Consider the following 7,236-nt stretch of genomic DNA (forward strand, 5'->3'; position numbering starts at 1 on the left):
TCTTTAGTTTCCTTCAATAATGTTTTATTATTTTTAGCATACAAACTTTGAACATATTCTGCTAGGTTTATTCCTGAATATTTTATGTTTTTTGGCTCTTTTGGAAAATGACAGATTTTTTTCACTTTCCAATTGTTTACTGCTAATATATAGAAATACAATTTTTTTGTGTATTGACTTTTTGTGTCTTGCAGCATTTGCTAAATTTACTTATTAGGTCTAGTCTGTTTTTTTCTTTTTTTAGATTCTTTGGGATTGTTTCTGTAGATGATGAAGTTATATGCAAATAAAGGCAGCTTTGTTCCTTCATTTCCGTTCTCTATGTGTTTTACTTATTTTTTTCTGCAAGTGGTCAGAACCGCAGTCCACTATTAGATAGAAGTTTTGTCCTTGTCTTCTTTCTGATCTTCGTAGGGAGGCATTCAGTTGTTCACCATAAGTGTGATGTCAGGTATTTTTGTTGTAGCTGTTGTTTTTATAGCTACCTGCCTGTCTTAGCCTCCTAGGCTGCCATAACAGCGGACCACAGACTGGGTGGCTTCAAATGACGGAAACTTATGGTCTCACTGCTCTGAAGAGTAAAAGTCTGAAATCAAGGTGTAGGTAAGGTTCTTTCTGACAACGGTGAATGAGAATCTGTTGCATGACCCTCTCTTAGCCTCTGATGGTCTCCCAGCAGTCTTTGGTATCTCTTGGGTTGTAAGTACATTTTTTTCAGCCCTCCACCTTCCTGCGGCATCTCTTTTCTCTTCACACAGTCTTCTCTCTGTGTATGTCTGTCTTTGTGTCTAAATTTTCCAGTTTCATGAAGATACCAGTCTTACTGGATTAGGGCCACTCTAAAGACCTCATCTTAACTTGACGACTTGTACAAAGACCCTGTTTTCAAATGAGGTCATGTTCTGAGGTACTAGGGGTTAAGACTTCAACATATTTTGGGGGGGAGTGGGTTCATATTTCAACCCATAATTATGCCTTTTATCAAGTTGAAAAAGTTCTCTTCTATTACTAGTTTGGTAAAAGGTTTTTTCGTGAATGGTTAAGTTTTGGCAAATTCTCTTTCTGCATCTATTGAGATGATCATGTTTTTGATCATAGTCTTTTGATACAGTGAGTTATATTGATTGGCTTCCAAATGTTAAACAAACTGTAGTTCCAGGATAAATTATGGTTGTGATATATTATACTTTGTGTGTGTGTGTGTGTGTGTGTGTGTGTGTATTACTAAATTAAGTTTGCTAATGTTTTGTTAAGGATTTTTGTATCTGTGTTCATTAAGGATTTTCATCTGAGCTTTTCGTTTGTTGTGTTTGTTTTTAATGTTTATTCATTTGAGAGAGAGAGAGAGAGAGAGAGAGAGAGAGAGAATGAGTGGGGAGGGGTAGAGAGAGGGAGACACAGAATCCAAGGCGGGCTCCAGGCTCTGAGCTATAGGTGCAGAGCTGGAACTCACAAACTGGGAGACCATGACCTGAGCCAAAGTCAGATGCTTAACTGACTGAGCCACCCAGGTGCCCGTTTTTGTTTTTTAATTTTTATTTTAAGTAGCCTCCACATCCAATGTGGGCTTGAACTCACTACCCTGAGGTCAAGACTCTCACGCTCTACCGACTGAGCCAGTCAGGCACCCTCCTTTTTTTGTTTTCTTTTGTTTTGCGGTTTCTGTTTTTGCTACAAAAAGCTTTATTGTTTCCATGTGGTCCACAGCTTGGGAGGGCTCCAGGTGGTGAAACAGCTGCCCAGCCACAGCAGGGAGAGGCTCGGGCAGAACCTGGCACCAGGGGGACCCCAGAGGGGCCGCTCAAAGGCTGCTGGACTTCAGAGGCTCCTAGTTGTGCTTCGGGGTGAGCCTTTCCAAGAGATGCTCGTCCTGCGCGGACCTCGGGGAGATGAGTTAAGTGGTCGTCCGTCTTCTTGATGAGTTTCACCTCCTCATCCAGGAAGTGGATCTCCAGGAAGTCCCAGAGCTGGCGGTCTGCGAGACAGAACCCAGAGCCTGCCCATCCCAAAGGGGCGGGTTTAGATTCTTCTCCAGAGCGCGGCAGCTGTCATGGCGTCCAGGGTTTTATTCCACTCATCCCGGGAGGGCTTCTGCACGTCCTGAAAAGGGTGCCAACGCTGCGCGGGTCTTGCATCTTCAAGAGATGCTCAGGGCCCTTGTGCTTCTCCTCGGCCGACTCCGGGAAGAAGCGGCCCACGCACTCCAGAGCCACATCCTTGCGTACAAATAGAAGCCTAGACAGGTAGGAGCCCCGCAGATGCTGTGGACCAGGTTGCTGACGGCAACCTCCACCTCGGTGGATTAATTCTGACGAATCTGGGAGGTCATGATTAACCGCCAATAAGGAGTTAAACTGAGAACAGGGTGTTGGCTGGCCCTGGAGGCAGAGGGTGGCCGGGATGATGGCTCCCAAGGTTGTCACTGTTAAAAAGTTTGGAGGGTGGTCAGAGGCTGGTAGAAGGGGCGTCCCTGGGCCTGTTCTGTCCGCTGTTGAACAAGATAGAGATCTGCCAGACCGCCCAGGGCACCGCCTGAGCTTTGTTTCTATAATGTATTTATTTGATTTTGAAGTCAAAGTATAAATGCTTCATAAGTTGAGTTGAGACGTATTTCTCCTCACCTAGTTTCTGTAAAAACTTGGTATGATTGGTAGTATTTCTCCCTTAAATGTTTGGTAGAATTCACCAGTCAAGTCAAATTGTCTTGGCATTTATTTGTGGGAAAGTTTTGAACTACCAATCCAATTTCTTTAATAGATATAGAACTCTTCAGTTTATTTCTTATTGAAAAAGCTTTGCTTATCTGTGTATCTTTTGGAACTTGTCCATTTCATCTAAATTATTAAAGTTTCTGGCATAGCATTAATTGTGATATTCCTTATCCTTTAAAATGTAGGTTATATAGTGATGTCCCCCTTTTTCTTTCTGACATTGGTAATTCAAATCTCCTCCCCAGCCCAACAACCCAGTCTTCCCCTGTTTTCCAATATTCTTTATTTCTGATCCAGTCTGCTTGGAGATTTCTCAATTTTATTGATCTTTTCAAAGAATTAGCCTTTGAATACATTGATCTTTATTGTTTTTTCAGCTTTCCATTGCATTAGAACTTTATCATTTTTTTCTATCTGCTTGCTGTAGGTTTCATTTTAATTTTTTTTCTTCTTTTTCTAATTTCTTAAGGTGGAACCTCAGACCATTGATTTCCTTCTTTTTTAATGCACATATTTAATTATATAATTTTTCCTGTAAGCACTAATTTACCTGCATCCAATAAATATTGGTATGTTCTGTTTTCCTTGCATTCAAGTCAAAATATTTTACAATTTTATTTTGATTTTTTTTCCTCTTAAGCTGTGGTTTATTTAGAAATGCATTGTTTACTTTTTAAATATATGAGGAGATTTCTCAGCTGTATCTGTTACAGATTTCTAGTGAATTCCATTGTGGTCAGAGAACACATCTTTTATGATTTCATTCCTTTTATATTATTGAGGTTTGTTTTTTCTGAGAACATGGTCTGTCTAGATAAATGTTTCATGTGCCCTTGAAAAGCATGTATTGTTTGGGGATGACTAGAGTATTATTCCATAAATGTGGAATCAATTTGTTTGGTAATGTTCTGGTCTCCAATATCTTTACTGATTTTTTGCTTGTTCTATTTGTTGATTACAGAGAGGGAAGTATTGAAATCTCAAATTTTTAATGATAGATTTGTCTATTTCTCTTTTCAATTCTATCAGTTTTTTCTGTACATATGCCAAAATTCTCTTGTAGGATAATCTTGATATCTAGCAATTCCTTTGGACTTAATTGTTTCCATCTCCTTGCTCAATTCCCCGGGCGTTCATACATGTCATCCGTATTTTCCATTTGACCCTTGAACACATCACAGTTACATAAAAATCCATGTATGATATCTGGGGCATCTCTGGGTTTGGTTCTTCTATTTGTTTTATCTTCTGACAGTGTACTGATTTTTCCCCCTTGATTTTATGTGTATCTCATAAACTGTTATGGAATGCTGGACACTGCATATCAAAGAAAAGAGAGTAAACTAAATACTGTTCTTGCCTGGAAAGGGGAAAGCCTCTTCTTCTCCCAAGTTGTTAGTGTGGGTATTTGAGTCACTCTAGTTTGTATTTGAGTTGGATTTGAGGTATGCCGTTGCTACCGCTGCGCTCAGCGTGGCACAGTCTTTCATTTCTTCCATCAGTGGGCTATAGATATGTTGTGCATGGTGTGGGTTTGGTGTTTTTTTCAGTATTCCTACCTTACCCTTAACGTTCAGCAGACAGTGTATGTCTGGAGCACACAGGGGCTCTCTTTTCATGTTTTTGCTCTTCCTTCATGGAAACTGAATGCTGGTAACCCAGTGTGAGGCTCGTGGTAAGCATCCCGGAGGAGGGTCTTGCATCACTCTTAACCAATTGTAGCACAGTTTTGTATCAGAACAAGGCCCTCTGCTCAGATGTATTTCTCCCCCTTCTGATGGTTCTCTTGGGTCTTTCTACATCCTGCACCGAAATGGGACTCCTGAGAATAATGGTATAAAATGTGAGAAAAATGATAGGATTTTAACAACAGGTTCCCAAACTGGAAAATACTGAATATACAAAGCTCTATATGCAATATAATTCCAACATTAATTCACCTCCTAATATGCGTTAGGCCTTTTGGTAAATACTGATAAGCAAGATTGATATGGTCCCTTCTTTGCAAAGAGATTATAATTAAAATTCTTCTACATAAATACGGAAAAGATGTGTACATCAGAAAATAACCAGAATTAAAAATCCAACAGTGATCTCGGGAAAATATATGCAATGAGTATGACACAAGTTAATATCATTAATGTATAAAGAACACATGCAGTAATTTATAGCAAACACCATCAGTGTTTCACTCAATTCCTGAGGATCCTTTACTATTTCTATCACACTGGCTTCTGGTATGTTTCCCTTCTAAATACTGGTACTTGCATCTCTTGTTTGGAGAGTTCTCTTAGCCCACCTGCCTTCTTCCCCCCACCCCCAAGATAGTCCTTAACCAAGGACTGAGAGTAAGATTTCTCCTGTCCCCTGATCAGAACAATTTAGAGGCATGACCTCTGTTGTCTCCAGAGCTTCCCTGGGGGCTTTTGCCGAAGTTATCCTCCATGAGACTTTGATACCACAGAATTCTTTGCCCCCCCCTTCCTGTCCCACCTCTCCATTCCCAACTACTTTTTCCTAGGAACAATCTCTAAGAAGTCACTTTGGTACAATCCTCATCACAGAGACCTCTAGGGAACTGAACCATGGCATAAATCAAAGTAAAAATACTAAGAGTAAAATAGGGGAAAAAAATGAACTACATAGACTATAACATAGACTAGGAATTCACATACAAAATGAAAACACATCTGCTTCAAGGGTAATTTTTCTTTCGTGTATTTGGGGGAAAAGCAGAGTTTGGCCTCATTTGCTCCCTAGTCCATCCACGGTTCCTTAATGTGTCTACAACGCTTCCAACCCCTCCGTCCCCGTCCCCCAGTTCGTCTCCGCTCTGCTGTGAACATCCTTTTACTTTGCTGCTGCCCCTGAAAACCCTGGGCCTACTTTTGTCCTTCAATTTGATGCTTATGCTGTGACATTGGACGCTGTGGTTGGGGGATGGTGTACTTGGGGTTCAGGGGTAGGTAGAAAATATTTCACTGTGGAAAAAAATCATTAAATCAAAAGACTAAAAATGACTGTTTCTGAAATCTAAGAGGGAAAAGTTAAAAATCTTTATTAGTCATCACAATCAATAACTTCATGGTATTGAAGTTCACCTTACACTCTGCCCTTTCTCCTTGAGAGGATCTCTCCTTCAGATCCTATTGTGAACCTCCACCCAGTTTAGGAAAATTCTGTTCTCTGTCATAGGGTTTAGTTATTTTCTGATTCTGACTCTTCATATCAGGGAAGCTCCTGGGATGAAAGTTCCCAAAGTCTAATTTATCAGTCTGATAATAAATTGTTGTGTATGTAATATATGAAGTGTCTATGGAGTGGGGTTGGAGACTCAGCAGGACAATTCAGATGGGATCTAGTGCTTTTGCTGGAGACTTCTTTTTTGGACCAGCGGCAGAGATGTGAGAGAGCCAACTGTGTGCACCTCTTCCCACCATTCCTTCAGAGATGTCTTGTGGGTAGCTTGTAACCAGTCATAGTGGGAGTGTTTACACCATGGAAGGCGAGAATCACTACAAATAGCCTTTTTTTTCCTACTCCAGAGAGCCAGTTGTTAAACATTTACTAGCACACCACTTTCACAGCATCTTGGGGCGGACCACAGTTCTTCCATTCTTAACCTCGGTCGTTCAGGTGGGGCTGACCCTGTTCTCTAGCTCTAAAGGTAGGCAGGGTATCACATCCTTCCTGGCTTTGATGATCAGTGTAAAAATGGGTAAATATTAGGAGATGGGCCAATCAAAGTCTTCTCTGACTTTGCTGAAATGAGTGGGGAAAAGGCACCCTTTATTTTTGATACTTTGGATGCTAATTTCCCTTACTGTCTGGAGCTGGTGAAGGTCCTGTGGACCAGTATGTAGAAATAGCCTGCTTGAGAATAAAGCCAGCACAGAGGAAAATAAAGCCTAAACAAGGAGTGAGAAAAGCACAGGGCTTGTGCTGGTCATTTTAATTGCTGCATGGAGCCCCTAAGTTTTGGTGACTGATGCCAACAAATGCCTATTATTATTTAAGCTTTTTTAGTTCAGTTTCTGTCCTATGCAACCATGTAAATTTTGACTTATATAATTATGAAGAGAATACACTTTCTCCTTCTCTCTCTCTCTCTCTCTCTCTCTCTCACACACACACACACACACATCCCCCAAAGACAGATAGTACCTGCCAGAAAACAAGAGAGAGGAGATTTTTCCTACAGGCAACATGAAGCATTACATTATTACGCAAGAGCAATTCACAGGGACTTACATACCAAACAACAACAACCTTTAGTTATTCCAGCATTAGTCGGAAGAATTAAAGGCCCACCTCCTTCCTCCCACCAGGTCAAAGTGTTAGGCACTACTCCTACTCCCTAGATTAAGCAGATAAAAGCAATATAGAAATTGATATTCTCCCTGTCAGAGCAACTTTTTCAAAAGAGGAGGGGTGTTACTATACACAGTGAACACATGATAATTTTGCTTGGGGATGAAATTGTTCAAAGAAATAAAAATTCAAAAAAATGACTCTATTTTACCTC

General features: G+C 40.6%; 1 pseudogene; it reads right to left on the bottom strand.

The window, feature by feature from the left end:
• Positions 1-1,828: 1,828 nt before the first annotated feature.
• LOC121038338 (ferritin light chain-like) lies at positions 1,829-2,427 on the bottom strand (annotated as a pseudogene).
• Positions 2,428-7,236: the final 4,809 nt, after the last annotated feature.

The sequence above is a fragment of the Herpailurus yagouaroundi genome, unplaced genomic scaffold (assembly GCF_014898765.1).
Source record: "Herpailurus yagouaroundi ecotype Mexico unplaced genomic scaffold, PumYag 165, whole genome shotgun sequence".
Lineage (NCBI taxonomy): Eukaryota > Metazoa > Chordata > Mammalia > Carnivora > Felidae > Herpailurus > Herpailurus yagouaroundi.